At 43.4% G+C, this 19,185-nt stretch overlaps 1 long non-coding RNA gene across 50 annotated transcripts in view; it reads left to right on the top strand.

The window, feature by feature from the left end:
• LOC307185334 overlaps positions 1-19,185 on the top strand; it is a 3,778,167-nt gene that overhangs the window by 1,988,573 nt on the left and 1,770,409 nt on the right. The window contains exon 5 of one of the 50 annotated variants that reach the window (XR_013827967.1): positions 8,010-8,091. The exons of 48 other annotated variants lie outside the window; for them this stretch is intronic. This is a non-coding gene — a long non-coding RNA (uncharacterized lncRNA). Of the gene's footprint in view, positions 1-8,009; positions 8,092-11,164; positions 11,247-19,185 lie in introns of all 50 variants that reach the window. One more of the 50 variants, XR_013827968.1, reaches the window with a different exon arrangement.

Consider the following 19,185-nt stretch of genomic DNA (forward strand, 5'->3'; position numbering starts at 1 on the left):
GTAGCCAAGTTTACATTCCGTGTATTACTGATATCTTATGATGTTTCTTTTTCTTTGTGACTTATTTCAGTTAGAATCATCATACCTCAATCCACTCATTGTGCTGCTAAGGGCCTGATGACATAGATTTCATTGCTGAGTGATATTGCTTTGTAAGTAAATACCACAACTTCTTTATCCATTTTTCACTTTCTGCGAAGTTGAACTTGTACTGTAAACGAGGTTCTTGTAAACAGAGCCATTCCAAACTTTGGGGTGGCTGTGTCTTTTTGATTTTAATTTCCCTAAGCTATAGCACCATAAGTGGCAGTGCCCTAGGCTCTGTTGCTTTGTTTTTTATATGTTTCAGGAAACACCATACACTTCTCCCGAGTGGTTGTTGGCAATTTACATCCCGCCCATCAGCATAACAAGGCTCCCAGTTCTCCATGGCCTGTCCTGCCTTTCTGGATTTTACACTTTTTTCAGATGGCCCTTTTGACCAGGGGGAAGTGAGACTTCATTGTAGTGCAGATTTCCTTTGCAAGCTTGCTTGGTTGGCCAAAAAGGGCGTATGCGTTTTTTCCTGAATATATTCAGGAAAAAACGCATACGCCCTTTTTGGCCAAGTGCATCATTGTGGACGTTCTGCCTCTTGTCCTATGCTTTCAATGCAATTCCAGTCTACCTCCTGAAATCGGTTTCCTGCAATTCTGCCCCGCTTTCAAGTCCTCTTGGCAGCCTTACTTCAGTCTATTTTTGGACGATAGCTGTCATTTATAACTCTGCAGGTTTGTGAATTACAGTGCCCCTGAGCTCCTTTCTTCAACTCGCTTTCTTTTGAGCAGGCCGCAACACCGCAGGATGGCTTCAGGCCCTAATCTGGTTCCGGCACGGCACGCTGAGCCTTTGGTTATTTCCTCTTCCTGGTGGGAAATGAGAGTTAAATTTGCCCATACAGACACCTCCAGCTAGTCTCTCATTGGTTCTCGCTATTCCTGTTCATCTTCCACGCAAATTGCAAACTGGGCCAAACAGGAGGTTAAAGGGACTGACTCTCCAAGTGGGGAGAGTGTTAGTAAAGCATCTGGAATGTTGCACCCGAGTACCAGGGTACGAAAACTGAGACATATTTGAACACGTCTCCCGATCACATGGTTGATCATACTCTAGGTTCCACATGCATGTTTTAGCTGAAGGAAGAATACCTTAAACCTGGGTAGTTGAAACCCGTGGAATGGGTACCATGCAATATGACTTCAAAGGGTCTTCATTTGCTCACGAACCTCTCCAATCCTATCACTGCTGCGTTTATGCCCCTGTACACATCCTTGATTCTCTTTCGGAGACATAGCAATCCATAGGTTTTAAGATACTTACAAGTCAGGTACATTCTTAGGCGTTTAATATGCGGTGTTGAGTCCATTTCGTTGAGCAAGGAGTAGCTCTTGTCTATTCCATATTTGGCTTAAGGAACTTTATCTGTGCTCATTTCAATCTCTGGTTTTATGCAGCACCCCAACTCTCCTTTACCCTTAAGCAAGCATAAGTTGGTTTTCTAAATTTGAGACCCTGTTCTGTTCTGTAATTCAGTTCCTGTGTAGCCAAGTTTACATTCCGTGTATTACTGATATCTTATGATGTTTCTTTTTCTGTGTGACTTATTTCAGTTAGAATCATCATACCTGAATCCACTCATTGTGCTGCTAAGGGCCTGATGACATAGATTTCATTGCTGAGTGATATTGCTTTGTAAGTGAATACCACAACTTCTTTATCCATTTTTCACTTTCTGCGATGTTGAACTTGTACTGTAAACGAGGTTCTTGTAAACAGAGGCGTCCCAAAATTTGGGGTGGCTGTGTCTTTTTGATTTTAATTTCCCTAAGCTATAGGACCATAAGTGGAAGTGCCCTAGGCTCTGTTGCTTTGTTTTTTAGATGTTTCAGGAAACACCATACACTTCTCCTGAGTGTCTTTTGGCAATTTACATCCCGCCCATCAGCATAACAAGGCTCCCAGTTCTCCATGGCCTGTCCTGCCTTTCTGGATTTTACACTTTTTTCAGATGGCCCTTTTGACCGGGGGAAGTGAGACTTCATTGTAGTGCAGATTTCCTTTGCAAGCTTGCTTGGTTGGCCAAAAAGGGCGTATGCGTTTTTTCCTGAATATATTCAGGAAAAAACGCATACGCCCTTTTTGGCCAAGTGCATCATTGTGGACGTTCTGCCTCTTTTCCTATGTTTTCAATGCAATTCCAGTCTACCTCCTGAAATCGGTTTCCTGCAATTCTGCCCCGCTTTCAAGTCCTCTTGGCAGCCTTACTTCAGTCTATTTTTGGACGATAGCTGTCATTTATAACTCTGCAGGTTTGTGAATTACAGTGCCCCAGAGCTCCTTTCTTCAACTCGCTTTCTTTTGAGCTGGCCACAACACCGCAGGATGGCTTCAGGCCCTAATCTGGTTCCGGCACGGCATGCTGAGCCTTTGGTTAATTCCTCTTCCTGGTGGGAAATGAGAGTTAAATTTGCCCGTCCAGACACCTCCAGCTAGCCTATCATTGGTTCTCGTTATTCCTGTTCATCTTCCGCAGAAATTGCAAACTGGGCCAAACAGGAGGTTAAAGGGACTGACTCTCCAAGTGGGGAGAGTGTTAGTAAAGCATCTGGAATGTTGCACCCGAGTACCAGGGTACGAAAACTGAGACATATTTGAACACGTCTCCCGATCACATGGTTGATCATACTCTAGGTTCCACATGCATGTTTTAGCTGAAGGAAGAATACCTTAAACCTGGGTAGTTGAAACCCGTGGAATGGGTACCATGCAATATGACTTCAAAGGGTCTTCATTTGCTCACGAACCTCTCCAATCCTATCACTGCTGCGTTTATGCCCCTGTACACATCCTTGATTCTCTTTCGGAGACATAGCAATCCATAGGTTTTAAGATACTTACTAGTCAGGTACATTCTTAGGCGTTTAATATGCGGTGTTGAGTCCATTTCGTTGAGCAAGGAGTAGCTCTTGTCTATTCCATATTTGGCTTAAGGAACTTTATCTGTGCTCATTTCAATCTCTGGTTTTATGCAGCACCCCAACTCACCTTTACCCTTAAGCAAGCATAAGTTGGTTTTCTAAAGTTGAGACCCTGTTCTGTTTTGGAATTCAGTTCCTGTGTAGCCAAGTTTACATTCCGTGTATTAGTGATATCTTATGATGTTTCCTTTTCTGTGTGACTTATTTCAGTTAGAATCATCGTACCTGAATCCACTCATTATGCTGCTACGGTCCTGATGACATAGATTTCATTGCTGAGTGATACTGCATTGTACGTAAGTACCACAAGTTCTTTATCCATTTTTCACTTTCTGTGATATTGAACTTGTATGGTAAATGAGGTTCTTGTAAACAGAGGCGTCCCAAACTTTGGGGTGGCTGTGTCTTTTTGATTTTAATTTTCCTAAGCTATAGGACCATAAGTGGAAGTGCCTTAGGCTCTGTTGCTTTGTTTTTTAGATGTTTCAGGAAACACCATACACTTCTCCCGAGTGTCTGTTGGCAATTTACATCCCGCCCATCAGCATAACAAGGCTCCCAGTTCTCCATGGCCTGTCCTGCCTTTCTGGATTTTACACTTTTTTCAGATGGCCCTTTAGACCAGGGGGAAGTGAGACTTCATTGTAGTGCAGATTTCCTTTGCAAGCTTGCTTGGTTGGCCAAAAAGGGCGTATGCGTTTTTTCCTGAATATATTCAGGAAAAAACGCATACGCCCTTTTTGGCCAAGTGCATCATTGTGGACGTTCTGCCTCTTTTCCTATGCTTTCAATGCAATTCCAGTCTACCTCCTGAAATTGGTTTCCTGCAATTCTGCCCCGCTTTCAAGTCCTCTTGGCAGCCTTACTTCAGTCTATTTTTGGACGATAGCTGTCATTTATAACTCTGCAGGTTTGTGAATTACAGTGCCCCCGAGCTCTTTTCTTCAACTCGCTTTCTTTTGAGCTGGCCGCAACACTGCAGGATGGCTGCAGGCCCTAATCTGGTTCCGGCACGGCATGATGAGCCTTTGGTTAATTCCTCTTCCTGGTGGGAAATGAGAGTTAAATTTGCCCGTCCAGACACCTCCAGCTAGCCTCTCATTGGTTCTCGCTATTCCTGTTCATCTTCCGCAGAAATTGCAAACTGGGCCAAACAGGAGGTTAAAGGGACTGACTCTCCAAGTCGGGAGAGTGTTAGTAAAGCGTCTGGAATGTTGCACCCGAGTACCAGGGTACGAAAACTGAGACATATTTGAACACGTCTCCCATTCACATGGTTGATCATACTCTAGGTTCCACATGCATGTTTTAGCTGAAGGCAGAATACCTTAAACCTGGGTAGTTGAAACCCGTGGAATGGGTACCATGCAATATGACTTCAAAGGGTCTTCATTTGCTCACCGAACCTCTCCAATCCTATCACTGCTGCGTTTATGCCCCTGTACACATGCTTGATTCTCTTTCGGAGACATAGCAATCCATAGGTTTTAAGATACTTACTAGTCAGGTACATTCTTAGGCGTTTAATATGCGGTGTTGAGTCCATTTCGTTGAGCAAGGAGTAGCTCTTGTCTATTCCATATTTGGCTTAAGGAACTTTATCTGTGCTCATTTCAATCTCTGGTTTTATGCAGCACCCCAACTCACCTTTACCCTTAAGCAAGCATAAGTTGGTTTTCTAAATTTGAGACCCTGTTCTGTTCTGTAATTCAGTTCCTGTGTAGCCAAGTTTACATTCCGTGTATTACTGATATCTTATGATGTTTCTTTTTCTGTGTGACTTATTTCAGTTAGAATCATCATACGTGAATCCACTCATTGTGCTGCTAAGGGCCTGATGACATAGATTTCATTGCTGAGTGATATTGCTTTGTAAGTGAATACCACAACTTCTTTATCCATTTTTCACTTTCTGCGATGTTGAACTTGTAATGTAAACGAGGTTCTTGTAAACAGAGGCGTCCCAAACTTTGGGGTGGCTGTGTCTTTTTGATTTTAATTTCCCTAAGCTATAGGACCATAAGTGGCAGTGCCCTAGGCTCTGTTGCTTTGTTTTTTAGATGTTTCAGGAAACACCATACACTTCTCCTGAGTGTCTGTTGGCAATTTACATCCCACCCATCAGCATAACAAGGCTCCCAGTTCTCCATGGCTTGTCCTGCCTTTCTGGATTTTACACTTTTTTCAGATGGCCCTTTTGACCGGGGGAATTGAGACTTCATTGTAGTGCAGATTTCCTTTGCAAGCTTGCTTGGTTGGCCAAAAAGGGCGTATGCGTTTTTTCCTGAATATATTCAGGAAATATATATTCAGGAAATATATTTTCCTGAATATATTCAGGAAAAAACGCATACGCCCTTTTTGGCCAAGTGCATCATTGTGGACGTTCTGCCTCTTTTCCTATGCTTTCAATGCAATTCCAGTCTACCTCCTGAAATCGGTTTCCTGCAATTCTGCCCCGCTTTCAAGTCCTCTTGGCAGCCTTACTTCAGTCTATTTTTGGACGATAGCAGTCATTTATAACTCTGTAGGTTTGTGAATTACAGTTCCCCCGAGCTCCTTTCTTCAACTCGCTTTCTTTTGAGCTGGCCGCAACACCGCAGGATGGCTGTAGGCCCTAATCTGGTTCCGGCACGGCACGCTGAGCCTTTGGTTATTTCCTCTTCCTGGTGGGAAATGAGAGTTAAATTTGCCCATCCAGACACCTCCAGCTAGTCTCTCATTGGTTCTCGCTATTCCTGTTCATCTTCCACGCAAATTGCAAACTGGGCCAAACAGGAGGTTAAAGGGACTGACTCTCCAAGTGGGGAGAGTGTTAGTAAAGCGTCTGGAATGTTGCACCCGAGTACCAGGGTACGAAAACTGAGACATATTTGAACACGTCTCCCGATCACATGGTTGATCATACTCTAGGTTCCACATGCATGTTTTAGCTGAAGGAAGAATACCTTAAACCTGGGTAGTTGAAACCCGTGGAATGGGTACCATGCAATATGACTTCAAAGGGTCTTCATTTGCTCACGAACCTCTCCAATCCTATCACTGCTGCGTTTATGCCCCTGTACACATCCTTGATTCTCTTTCGGAGACATAGCAATCCATAGGTTTTAAGATACTTACTAGTCAGGTACATTCTTAGGCGTTTAATATGCGGTGTTGAGTCCATTTCGTTGAGCAAGGAGTAGCTCTTGTCTATTCCATATTTGGCTTAAGGAACTTTCTCTGTGCTCATTTCAATCTCTGGTTTTATGCAGCACCCCAACTCACCTTTCCACTTAAGCAAGCATAAGTTGGTTTTCTAAATTTGAGAACCTGTTCTGTTCTGGAATTCAGTTCCTGTGTAGCCAAGTTTACATTCCGTGTATTAGTGATATCTTATGATGTTTCTTTTTCTGTGTGACTTATTTCAGTTAGAATCATCGTACCTGAATCCACTCATTGTGCTGCTACAGGCCTGATGACATAGATTTCATTGCTGAGTGATACTGCATTGTACGTAAGTACCACAAGTTCTTTATCCATTTTTCACTTTCTGTGATATTGAATTTGTACGGTAAACGAGGTTCTTGTAAAAAGAGGCGTCCCAAACTTTAGGGTGGCTGTGTCTTTTTGATTTTAATTTCCCTAAGCTATAGGACCATAAGTGGCAGTGCCCTAGGCTCTGTTGCTTTGTTTTTTAGATGTTTCAGGAAACACCATACACTTCTCCCGAGTGTCTGTTGGCAATTTACATCCCGCCCATCAGCATAACAAGGCTCCCAGTTCTCCATGGCCTGTCCTGCCTTTCTGGATTTTACACTTTTTTCAGATGGCCCTTTTGACCGGGGGGAAGTGAGACTTCATTGTAGTGCACATTTCTTTGCAAGTTTGCTTTGTTGGTCAAAAAGGGCGTATGCGTTTTTTCCTGAATATATTCAGGAAAAAACGCATACGCCCTTTTTGGCCAAGTGCATCATTGTGGACATTCTGCCTCTTTTCCTATGCTTTCAATGCAATTCCAGTCTACCTCCTGAAATTGGTTTCCTGCAACTCTGCCCCGCTTTCAAGTCCTCTTGGCAGCCTTACTTCAGTGTATTTTTGGACGATATCTGTCATTTATAACTCTGCAGGTTTGTGAATTACAGTGTCCCTGAGCTCCTTTCTTCAACTCGCTTTCTTGTGACCTGGCCGCAACACCGCAGGATGGCTTCAGGCCCTAATGTGGTTCCGGCACGGCACGCTAAGCCTTTGGTTAATTCCTCTTCCTGGTGGGAAATGAGAGTTAAATTTGCCCCTTTAGACACCTCCAGCTAGTCTCTCATTGGTTCTCGCTATTCCTGTTCATCTTCCGCAGAAATTGCAAACTGGGCCAAACAGGACGTTAAAGGACTGACTCTCCAAGTGGGGAGAGTGTTAGTAAAGCGTCTGGCATGTTGCACCCGAGTACCAGGGTACGAAAACTGAGACATATTTTAACACGTCTCCCGATCACATGGTTGATCATACTCTAGGTTCCACATGAATGTTTTAGCTGAAGGAAGAATACCTTAAACCTGGGTAGTTGAAACCCGTGGAATGGGTACCATGCAATATGACTTCAAAGGGTCTTCATTTGCTCACCGAACCTCTCCAATCCTATCACTGCTGCGTTTATGCCCCTGTACACATGCTTGATTCTCTTTCGGAGACATAACAATCCATAAGTTTTAAGATATTTACTAGTCAGGTACATCCTTAGGCGTTTAATATGGGGTGTTGAGTCCATTTCGTTGAGCAAGGAGTAGCTCTTGTCTATTCCATATTTGGCTTAAGGAACTTTATCTGTGCTCATTTCAATCTCTGGTTTTATGCAGCACCCCAACTCACCTTTACCCTTAAGCAAGCATAAGTTGGTTTTCTAAATTTGAGACCGTGTTCTGTTCTGTAATTCAGTTCCTGTGTAGCCAAGTTTCCATTCCGTGTATTACTGATATCTTAGGATGTTTCTTTGTCTGTGTGACTTATTTCAGTTAGAATCATCATACCTGAATCCACTCATTGTGCTGCTAAGGGCCCGATGACATAGATTTCATTGCTTAGTGATATTGCTTTGTAAGTGAATACCACAACTTCTTTATCCATTTTTCACTTTCTGCGATGTTGAACTTGTACTGTAAACGAGGTTCTTGTAAACAGAGCCGTTCCAAACTTTGGGGTGGCTGTGTCTTTTTGATTTTAATTTCCCTAAGCTATAACACCATAAGTGGCAGTGCCCTAGGCTCTGTTGCTTTGTTTTTTAGATGTTTCAGGAAACACCATACACTTCTCCTGAGTGGTTGTTGGCAATTTACATCCCACCCATCAGCATAACAAGGCTCCCAGTTCTCCATGGCCTGTCCTGCCTTTCTGGATTTTACACTTTTTTCAGATGGCCCTTTTGACCGGGGGGAAGTGAGACTTCATTGTAGTGCAGATTTCCTTTGCAAGCTTGCTTGGTTGGCCAAAAAGGGCGTATGCGTTTTTTCCTGAATATATTCAGGAAAAAACGCATACGCCCTTTTTGGCCAAGCGCATCATTGTGGACGTTCTGCCTCTTTTCCTATGCTTTCAATGCAATTCCAGTCTACCTCCTGAAATCGGTTTCCTGCAATTCTGCCCCGCTTTCAAGTCCTCTTGGCAGCCTTACTTCAGTCTATTTTTGGACGATAGCTGTCATTTATAACTCTGCAGGTTTGTGAATTACAGTGCCCCTGAGCTCCTTTCTTCAACTCGCTTTCTTGTGACCTGGCCGCAACACCGCAGGATGGCTTCAGGCCCTAATCTGGTTCCGGCATGGCACGCTGAGCCTTTGGTTATTTCCTCTTCCTGGTGGGAAATGAGAGTTAAATTTGCCCGTCAAGACACCTCCAGCTAGTCTCTCATTGGTTCTCCCTATTCCTGTTCATCTTCCGCAGAAATTGCAAACTGGGCCAAACAGGAGGTTAAAGGTGCTGACTCTCCAAGTGGGGAGAGTGTTAGTAAAGCGTCTGGAATGTTGCACCCGAGTACCAGGGGAGGAAAACTGAGACATATTTGAACACGTCTCCCGTTCACATGCTTGATCATACTCTGGGTCCACATGCATGTTTTAGCTGAAGGAAGAATACTTTAAACCTGGAGAGTTGAGACTCGTGTAATGGGTACCATGCAATATGACTTCAAAGGGTCTTCATTGGCTCACTGTACCTCTCCAATCCTATCACTGCTGCGTTTATGCCCCTGTACACACGCTTGATTCTGTTTTGGAGACATAGCAATCCATAGGTTTTACTATACTTACTAGTCAGGTACATTCTTAGGCGTTTAATATGGGGTTTTGAGTCCATTTCGTTGAGCAAGGAGTAGCTCTTGTCTATTCCATATTTGGCTTAAGGAACTTTATCTGTGCTCATTTCAATCTCTGGTTTTATGCAGCACCCCAACTCACCTTTCCCCTTAAGCAAGCATAAGTTGGTTTTCTAAATTTGAGACCCTGTTCTGTTTTGGAATGCAGTTCCTGTGTAGCCCAGTTTACATTCCGTATATTAGTGATATCTTATGATATTTCTTTTTCTGTGTGACTTATTTCAGTTAGAATCATCGTACCTGAATCCACTCATTATGCTGCTACGGGCCTGATGACATAGATTTCATTGCTGAGTGATACTGCATTGTACATAAGTACCACAAGTTCTTTATCCATTTTTCACTTTCTGTGATATTGAACTTGTACGGTAAACGAGGTTGTAAACGGAGGCGTCCCAAACTTTGGGGTGGCTGTGTCTTTTTGATTTTAATTTTCCTAAGCTATAGGACCATAAGTGGAAGTGCCCTAGGCTCTGTTTCTTTGTTTTTTAGATGTTTCAGGAAACACCATACACTTCTCCTGAGTGTCTGTTGGCAATTTACATCCCGCCCATCAGCATAACAAGGCCCCCAGTTCTCCATGGCCTGTCCTGCCTTTCTGGATTTTACACTTTTTTCAGATGGCCCTTTTGACCGGGGAGAAGTGAGACTTCATTGTAGTGCAGATTTCCTTTGCAAGCTTGCTTGGTTGGCCAAAAAGGGCGTATGCGTTTTTTCCTGTATATATTCAGGAAAAAACGCATACGCCCTTTTTGGCCAAGTGCATCATTGTGGACGTTCTGCCTCTTTTCCTATGCTTTCAATGCAATTCCAGTCTACCTCCTGAAATCGGTTTCCTGCAATTCTGCCCCACTTTCAAGTCCTCTTGGCAGCCTTTCTTCAGTATATTTTTGGACGATAGCTGTCATTTATAACGCTGCAGGTTTGTGAATTACAGTGCCCCTGAGCTCCTTTCTTCAACTCGCTTTCTTGTGAGCTGGCCGCAACACCGCAGGATGGCTTCAGGCCCTAATCTGGTTCCGCCACGGCACGCTGAGCCTTTGGTTAATTCCTCTTCCTGGTGGGAAATGAGAGTTAAATTTGCCTGTCCAGACACCTCCAGCTAGTCTCTCATTTGTTTTCGCTATTCCTGTTCATCTTCCGCAGAAATTGCAAACTGGGCCAAACAGGAGGTTAAAGGCGCTTACTCTCCAAGTCGGGAGAGCATTAGAAAAGCGTCTGGAATGTTGCACCCGAGTACCAGGGTACGAAAACTGAGACATATTTGAACACGTCTCCCGTTCACACGGTTGATCATACTCTGTGTTCCACGTGCATGTTTTAGCTGAAGGAAGAATACCTAAAACCTGGGTAGTTGAAACCCGTTTAATGGATACCATGCAATATGACTTCAAAGGGTCTTCATTTGCTAACCGAACCTCTCCAATCCTATCACTGCTGCGTTTATGCCCTGTACACATGCTTGATTCTCTTTCAGAGACATAGCAATCCATAGGTTTTAAGATACTTACTAGTCAGGTACATTCTTACGCGTTTAATATGGGGTGTTGAGTCCATTTCGTTGAGCAAGGAGTAGCTCTTGTCTATTCCATATTTGGTTTAAGGAACTTTATCTGTGCTCATTTCAATCTCTGGTTTTATGCAGCACCCCAACTCACCTTTCCCCTTAAGCAAGCATAAGTTGGTTTTCTAAATTTTAGACCCTGTTCAGTTCTGTAATTCAGTTCCTGTGTAGCCAAGTTTACATTCCGTGTATTAGTGATATCTTATGATGTTTCTTTTTCTGTGTGACTTATTTCAGTTAGAATCATCATACCTGAATCCACTCATTGTGCTGCTAATGGCCTGATGACATAGATTTCATTGCTGAGTGATATTGCTTTGTAAGTAAATACCACAACTTCTTTATCCATTTTTCACTTTCTGCAATGTTGAACTTGTACTGTAAACGAGGTTCTTGTAAACAGAGGCGTCCCAAACTTTGGGGTGGCTGTGTCTTTTTGATTTTAATTTCCCTAAGCTATAGGACCATAAGTGGCAGTGCCGTAGGCTCTGTTGCTTTGTTTTTTAGATGTTTCAGGAAACACCATACACTTCTCCCGAGTGGTTGTTGGCAATTTACATCCCGCCCATCAGCATAACAAGGCTCCCAGTTCTCCATGGCCTGTCCTGCCTTTCTGGAGTTTACACTTTTTTCAGATGGCCCTTTTGACCAGGGGGGAAGTGAGACTTCATTGTAGTGCAGATTTCCTTTGCAAGCTTGCTTGGTTGGCCAAAAAGGGCGTATGCGTTTTTTCCTGAATATATTCAGGAAAAAACGCATACGCCCTTTTTGGCCAAGTGCATCATTGTGGACGTTCTGCCTCTTTTCCTATGCTTTCAATGCAATTCCAGTCTACCTCCTGAAATCGGTTTCCTGCAATTCTGCCCCGCTTTCAAGTCCTATTGGCAGCCTTACTTCAGTCTATTTTTGGACGATAGCTGTCATTTATAACTCTGCAGGTTTGTGAATTACAGTGCCCCTGAGCTCCTTTCTTCAACTCGCTTTCTTGTGACCTGGCCGCAACACCGCAGGATGTCTTCAGGCCCTAATCTGGTTCTGGCATGGCATGCTGAGCCTTTGTTTAATTCCTCTTCCTGGTGGGAAATGAGAGTTAAATTTGCCCGTCCAGACACCTCCAGGTAGTCTCTCATTGGTTCTCGCTATTCCTGTTCATCTTCCGCAGAAATTGCAAACTGGGCCAAACAGGAGGTTAAAGGGACTGACTCTCCAAGTGGGGAGAGTGTTAGTAAAGCGTCTGGAATGTTGCACCCGAGTACCAGGGTACGAAAACTGAGACATATTTGAACACGTCTCCCGATCACATGGTTGATCATACTCTAGGTTCCACATGCATGTTTTAGCTGAAGGAGGAATACCTTAAACCTGGGTAGTTGAAACCCGTGGAATGGGTACCATGCAATATGACTTCAAAGGGTCTTCATTTGCTCACCGAACCTCTCCAATCCTATCACTGCTGCGTTTATGCCCCTGTACACATGCTTGATTCTCTTTCGGAGACATAGCAATCCATAGGTTTTAAGATACTTACTAGTCAGGTACATTCTTAGGCGTTTAATATGCGGTGTTGAGTCCATTTCGTTGAGCAAGGAGTAGCTCTTGTCTATTCCATATTTGGCTTAAGGAACTTTATCTGTGCTCATTTCAATCTCTGGTTTTATGCAGCACCCCAACTCACCTTTCCCCTTAAGCAAGCATAAGTTGGGTTTCTAAATTTGAGACCCTGTTCTGTTCTGTAATTCAGTTCCTGTGTAGCCAAGTTTCCATTCCGTGTATTAGTGATATCTTATGATGTTTCTTTTTCTGTGTGACTTATTTCAGTTAGAATCATCATACCTGAATCCACTCATTGTGCTGCTAAGGGCCTGATGACATAGATTTCATTGCTGAGTGATATTGCTTTGTAAGTGAATACCACAACTTCTTTATCCATTTTTCACTTTCTGCGATGTTGAACTTGTACTGTAAACGAGGTTCTTGTAAACAGAGCGGTTCCAAACATTGGTGTGGCTGTGTCTTTTTGATTTTAATTTCCCTAAGCTATAGGACCATAAGTGGAAGTGCCCTAGGCTCTGTTGCTTTGTTTTTTAGATGTTTCAGGAAACACCATACACTTCTCCTGAGTGTCTGTTGGCAATTTACATCCCGCCCATCAGCATAACAAGGCTCCCAGTTCTCCATGGCCTGTCCTGACTTTCTGGATTTTACACTTTTTTCAGATGGCCCTTTTGACCGGGGGGAAGTGAGACTTCATTGTAGTGCAGATTTCCTTTGCAAGCTTGCTTGGTTGGCCAAAAAGTGCGTATGTGTTTTTTCCTGAATATATTCAGGAAAAAACGCATACGCCCTTTTTGGCCAAGTGCATCATTGTGGACGTTCTGCCTCTTTTCCTATGCTTTCAATGCAATTCCAGTCTACCTCCTGAAATCGGTTTCCTGCAATTCTGCCCCGTTTTCAAGTCCTCTTGGCAGCCTTACTTCACTATATTTTTGGACGATAGCTGTCATTTATAACTCTGCAGGTTTGTGAATTACAGTGCCCCTGAGCTCCTTTCTTCAACTCGCTTTCTTTTGAGCTGCCCGCAACACCGCAGGATGGCTTCAGGCCCTAATCTTGTTCCGGCACGGCACGCTGAGCCTTTGGTTATTTCCTCTTCCTGGTGGGAAATGAGAGTTAAATTTGCCCGTTCAGTCATCTCCAGCTAGTCTCTCATTGGTTCTCGCTATTCCTGTTCATCTTCCGCAGAAATTGCAAACTGGGCCAAACAGGAGGTTAAAGGGACTGACTCTCCAAGTCGGGAGAGTGTTAGTAAAGCGTCTGGCATGTTGTACCCGAGTACCAGGGTACGAAAACTGAGACATATTTGAACACGTCTCCCGTTCACATGGTTGATCATACTCTGGGTTCCACATGCATGTTTTAGCTGAAGGAAGAATACCTTAAACCTGGAGAGTTGAGACCCGTGGAATGGGTACCATGCAATATGACTTCAAAGGGTCTTCATTTGCTCACCGAACCTCTCCAATCCTATCACTGCTGCGTTTATGCCCCTGTACACATGCTTGATTCTCTTTCGGAGACATAGCAATCTATAGGTTTTAAGGTACTTACTAGTCAGGTACATTCTTAGGCGTTTAATATGCGGTGTTGAGTCCATTTCGTTGAGCAAGGAGTAGCTCTTGTCTATTCCATATTTGGTTTAAGGAACTTTATCTGTGCTCATTTCAATCTCTGGTTTTATGCAGCACCCCAACTCACCTTTCCCCTTAAGCAAGCATAAGTTGGTTTTCTAAATTTGAGACCCTGTTCTGTTCTGTAATTCAGTTCCTGTGTAGCCAAGTTTTCATTCCGTGTATTACTGATATCTTATGATGTTTCTTTTTCTGTGTGACTTATTTCAGTTATAATCATCATACCTGAATCCACTCATTGTGCTGCTAAGGGCCTGATGACATAGATTTCATTGCTGAGTGATACTGCATTGTTCGTAAGTACCACAAGTTCTTTATCCATTTTTCACTTTCTGTGATATTTAACTTGTACGGTAAATGAGGTTCTTTAAAACAGAGGCGTCGCAGATTTTGGGGTGGCTGTGTCTTTTTGATTTTAATTTCCCTAAGCTATAGGACCATAAGTGGCAGTGCCCTAGGCTCTGTTGCTTTGTTTTTTAGATGTTTCAGGAAACACCATACACTTCTCCTGAGTGTCTGTTGGCAATTTACATCCCGCCCATCAGCATAACAAGGCTCCCAGTTCTCCATGGCCTGTCCTGCCTTTCTGGATTTTACACTTTTTTCAGATGGCCCTTTTGACTGGGGGGAAGTGAGACTTCATTGTAGTGCAGATTTCCTTTGCAAGCTTGCTTGGTTGGCCAATAAGGGCGTATGCGTTTTTTCCTGAATATATTCAGAAAAAAATGCATACACCCTTTTTGGCCAAGTACATCATTGTGGACGTTCTGCCTCTTTTCCTATGCTTTCAATGCAATTCCAGTCTACCTCCTGAAATCGGTTTCCTGCAATTCTGCCCCGCTTTCAAGTCCTCTTGGCAGCCTTACTTCAGTCTATTTTTGGACGATAGCTGTCATTTATAACTCTGCAGGTTTGTGAATTACAGTGCCCCTGAGCTCCTTTCTTCAACTCGCTTTCTTGTGACCTGGCCGCAACACCGCAGGATGTCTTCAGGCCCTAATCTGGTTCTGGCACGGCACACTGAGCCTTTGGTTATTTCCTCTTCCTGGTGGGAAATGAGAGTTAAATTTGCCCATCCAGACACCTCCAGCTAGTCTCTCATTGGTTCTCGCTATTCCTGTTCATCTTCCACAGAAATTGCAAACTGGGCCAAACAGGAGGTTAAAGGGACTGACTCTCCAAGTGGGGAGAGTGTTAGTAAAGCGTCTGGAATGTTGCATCCGAGTACCAGGGGAGGAAAACTGAGACATATTTGAACACGTCTCCCGATCACATGGTTGATCATACTCTAGGTTCCACATGCATGTTTTAGCTGAAGGAAGAATACCTTAAACCTGGGTAGTTGAAACCCGTGGAATGGGTACCGTGCAGAATGACTTCAAAGGGTCTTCATTTGCTCACGAACCTCTCGAATCCTATCACTGCTGCGTTTATGCCCCTGTACACATGCTTGATTCTCTTTCGGAGACATAGCAATCCATAGGTTTTAAGATACTTACTAGTCAGGTACATTCTTAGGCGTTTAATATGCGGTGTTGAGTCCATTTCGTTGAGCAAGGAGTAGCTCTTGTCTATTCCATATTTGGCTTAAGGAACTTTATCTGTGCTCATTTCAATCTCTGTTTTTATGCAGCACCCCAACTCACCTTTACCCTTAAGCAAGCATAAGTTGGTTTTCTAAATTTCAGATCCTGTTCTGTTCTGTAATTCAGTTCCTGTGTAGCCAAGTTTACATTCCGTGTATTACTGATATCTTATGATGTTTCTTTTTCTGTGTGACTTATTTCAGTTAGAATCATCATACCTGAATCCACTTGTGCTGCTAAGGGCCTGATGACACAGATTTCATTACTGAGTGATATTGCTTTGTAAGTAAATACCACAACTTCTTTATCCATTTTTCACTTTCTGTGATGTTGAACTTGTACTGTAAACGAGGTTCTTGTAAACAGAGGCGTCCCAAACTTTGGGGTGGCTGTGTCTTTTTGATTTTAATTTCCCTAAGCTATAGGACCATAAGTGGAAGTGCCCTAGGCTCTGTTGCTTTGTTTTTTAGATGTTTCAGGAAACACCATACACTTCTCCTGAGTGTCTGTTGGCAATTTACATCCCGCCCATCAGCATAACAAGGCTCCCAGTTCTCCATGGCCTGTCCTGCCTTTCTGGATTTTACACTTTTTTCAGATGGCCCTTTTGACCGGGGGGAAGTGAGACTTCATTGTAGTGCAGATTTCCTTTGCAAGCTTGCTTGGTTGGCCAAAAAGGGCGTATGCGTTTTTTCCTGAATATATTCAGGAAAAAACGCATACGCCCTTTTTGGCCAAGTGCATCATTGTGGACATTCTGCCTCTTTTCCTATGCTTTCAATGCAATTCCAGTCTACCTCCTGAAATCGGTTTCCTGCAATTCTGCCCCGCTTTCAAGTCCTCTTGGCAACCTTACTTCAGTCTATTTTTGGACGATAGCTGTCATTTATAACTCGGCAGGTTTGTGAATTACAGTGCCCCTGAGCTCCTTTCTTCAACTCGCTTTCTTGTGAGCTGGCCGCAACACCGCAGGATGGCTTCAGGCCCTAATCTGGTTCCGCCACGGCACGCTGAGCCTTTGGTTAATTCCTCTTCCTGGTGGGAAATGAGAGTTAAATTTGCCTGTCCAGACACCTCCAGCTAGTCTCTCATTTGTTTTCGCTATTGCTGTTCATCTTCCGCAGAAATTGCAAACTGGGCCAAACAGGAGGTTAAAGGCGCTTACTCTCCAAGTCGGGAGAGCATTAGAAAAGCGTCTGGAATGTTGCACCCGAGTACCAGGGTACGAAAACTGAGACATATTTGAACACGTCTCCCGTTCACACGGTTGATCATACTCTGTGTTCCACGTGCATGTTTTAGCTGAAGGAAGAATACCTAAAACCTGGGTAGTTGAAACCCGTTTAATGGATACCATGCAATATGACTTCAAAGGGTCTTCATTTGCTAACCGAACCTCTCCAATCCTATCACTGTTGCGTTTATGCCCTGTACACATGCTTGATTCTCTTTCGGAGACATAGCAATCCATAGGTTTTAAGATACTTACTAGTCAGGTACATTCTTACGCGTTTAATATGGGGTGTTGAGTCCATTTCGTTGAGCAAGGAGTAGCTCTTGTCTATTCCATATTTGGTTTAAGGAACTTTATCTGTGCTCATTTCAATCTCTGGTTTTATGCAGCACCCCAACTCACCTTTACCCTTAAGCAAGCATAAGTTGGTTTTCTAAATTTTAGACCCTGTTCAGTTCTGTAATTCAGTTCCTGTGTAGCCAAGTTTACATTCCGTGTATTACTGATATCTTATGATGTTTCTTTTTCTGTGTGACTTATTTCAGTTAGAATCATCATACCTGAATCCACTCATTGTGCTGCTAATGGCCTGATGACATAGATTTCATTGCTGAGTGATATTGCATTGTAAGTAAATACCACAACTTCTTTATCCATTTTTCACTTTCTGCAATGTTGAACTTGTACTGTAAACGAGGTTCTTGTAAACAGAGGCGTCCCAAACTTTGGGGTGGCTGTGTCTTTTTGATTTTAATTTCCCTAAGCTATAGGACCATAAGTGGCAGTGCCCTAGGCTCTGTTGCTTTGTTTTTTAGATGTTTCAGGAAACACCATACACTTCTCCCGAGTGGTTGTTGGCAATTTACATCCCGCCCATCAGCATAACAAGGCTCCCAGTTCTCCATGGCCTGTCCTGCCTTTCTGGAGTTTACACTTTTTTCAGATGGCCCTTTTGACCAGGGGGGAAGTGAGACTTCATTGTAGTGCAGATTTCCTTTGCAAGCTTGCTTGGTTGGCCAAAAAGGGCGTATGCGTTTTTTCCTGAATATATTCAGGAAAAAACGCATACGCCCTTTTTGGCCAAGTGCATCATTGTGGACGTTCTGCCTCTTTTCCTATGCTTTCAATGCAATTCCAGTCTACCTCCTGAAATCGGTTTCCTGCAATTCTGCCCCGCTTTCAAGTCCTATTGGCAGCCTTACTTCAGTCTATTTTTGGACGATAGCTGTCATTTATAACTCTGCAGGTTTGTGAATTACAGTGCCCCTGAGCTCCTTTCTTCAACTCGCTTTCTTGTGACCTGGCCGCAACACCGCAGGATGTCTTCAGGCCCTAATCTGGTTCTGGCATGGCATGCTGAGCCTTTGTTTAATTCCTCTTCCTGGTGGGAAATGAGAGTTAAATTTGCCCGTCCAGACACCTCCAGGTAGTCTCTCATTGGTTCTCGCTATTCCTGTTCATCTTCCGCAGAAATTGCAAACTGGGCCAAACAGGAGGTTAAAGGGACTGACTCTCCAAGTGGGGAGAGTGTTAGTAAAGCGTCTGGAATGTTGCACCCGAGTACCAGGGTACGAAAACTGAGACATATTTGAACACGTCTCCCGATCACATGGTTGATCATACTCTAGGTTCCACATGCATGTTTTAGCTGAAGGAGGAATACCTTAAACCTGGGTAGTTGAAACCCGTGGAATGGGTACCATGCAATATGACTTCAAAGGGTCTTCATTTGCTCACCGAACCTCTCCAATCCTATCACTGCTGCGTTTATGCCCCTGTACACATGCTTGATTCTCTTTCGGAGACATAGCAATCCATAGGTTTTAAGATACTTACTAGTCAGGTACATTCTTAGGCGTTTAATATGCGGTGTTGAGTCCATTTCGTTGAGCAAGGAGTAGCTCTTGTCTATTCCATATTTGGCTTAAGGAACTTTATCTGTGCTCATTTCAATCTCTGGTTTTATGCAGCACCCCAACTCACCTTTCCCCTTAAGCAAGCATAAGTTGGGTTTCTAAATTTGAGACCCTGTTCTGTTCTGTAATTCAGTTCCTGTGTAGCCAAGTTTCCATTCCGTGTATTAGTGATATCTTATGATGTTTCTTTTTCTGTGTGACTTATTTCAGTTAGAATCATCATACCTGAATCCACTCATTGTGCTGCTAAGGGCCTGATGACATAGATTTCATTGCTGAGTGATATTGCTTTGTAAGTGAATACCACAACTTCTTTATCCATTTTTCACTTTCTGCGA

This window comes from Stenella coeruleoalba (assembly GCF_951394435.1).
Source record: "Stenella coeruleoalba genome assembly, chromosome: 4".
Taxonomy (NCBI): Eukaryota; Metazoa; Chordata; class Mammalia; order Artiodactyla; family Delphinidae; genus Stenella; species Stenella coeruleoalba.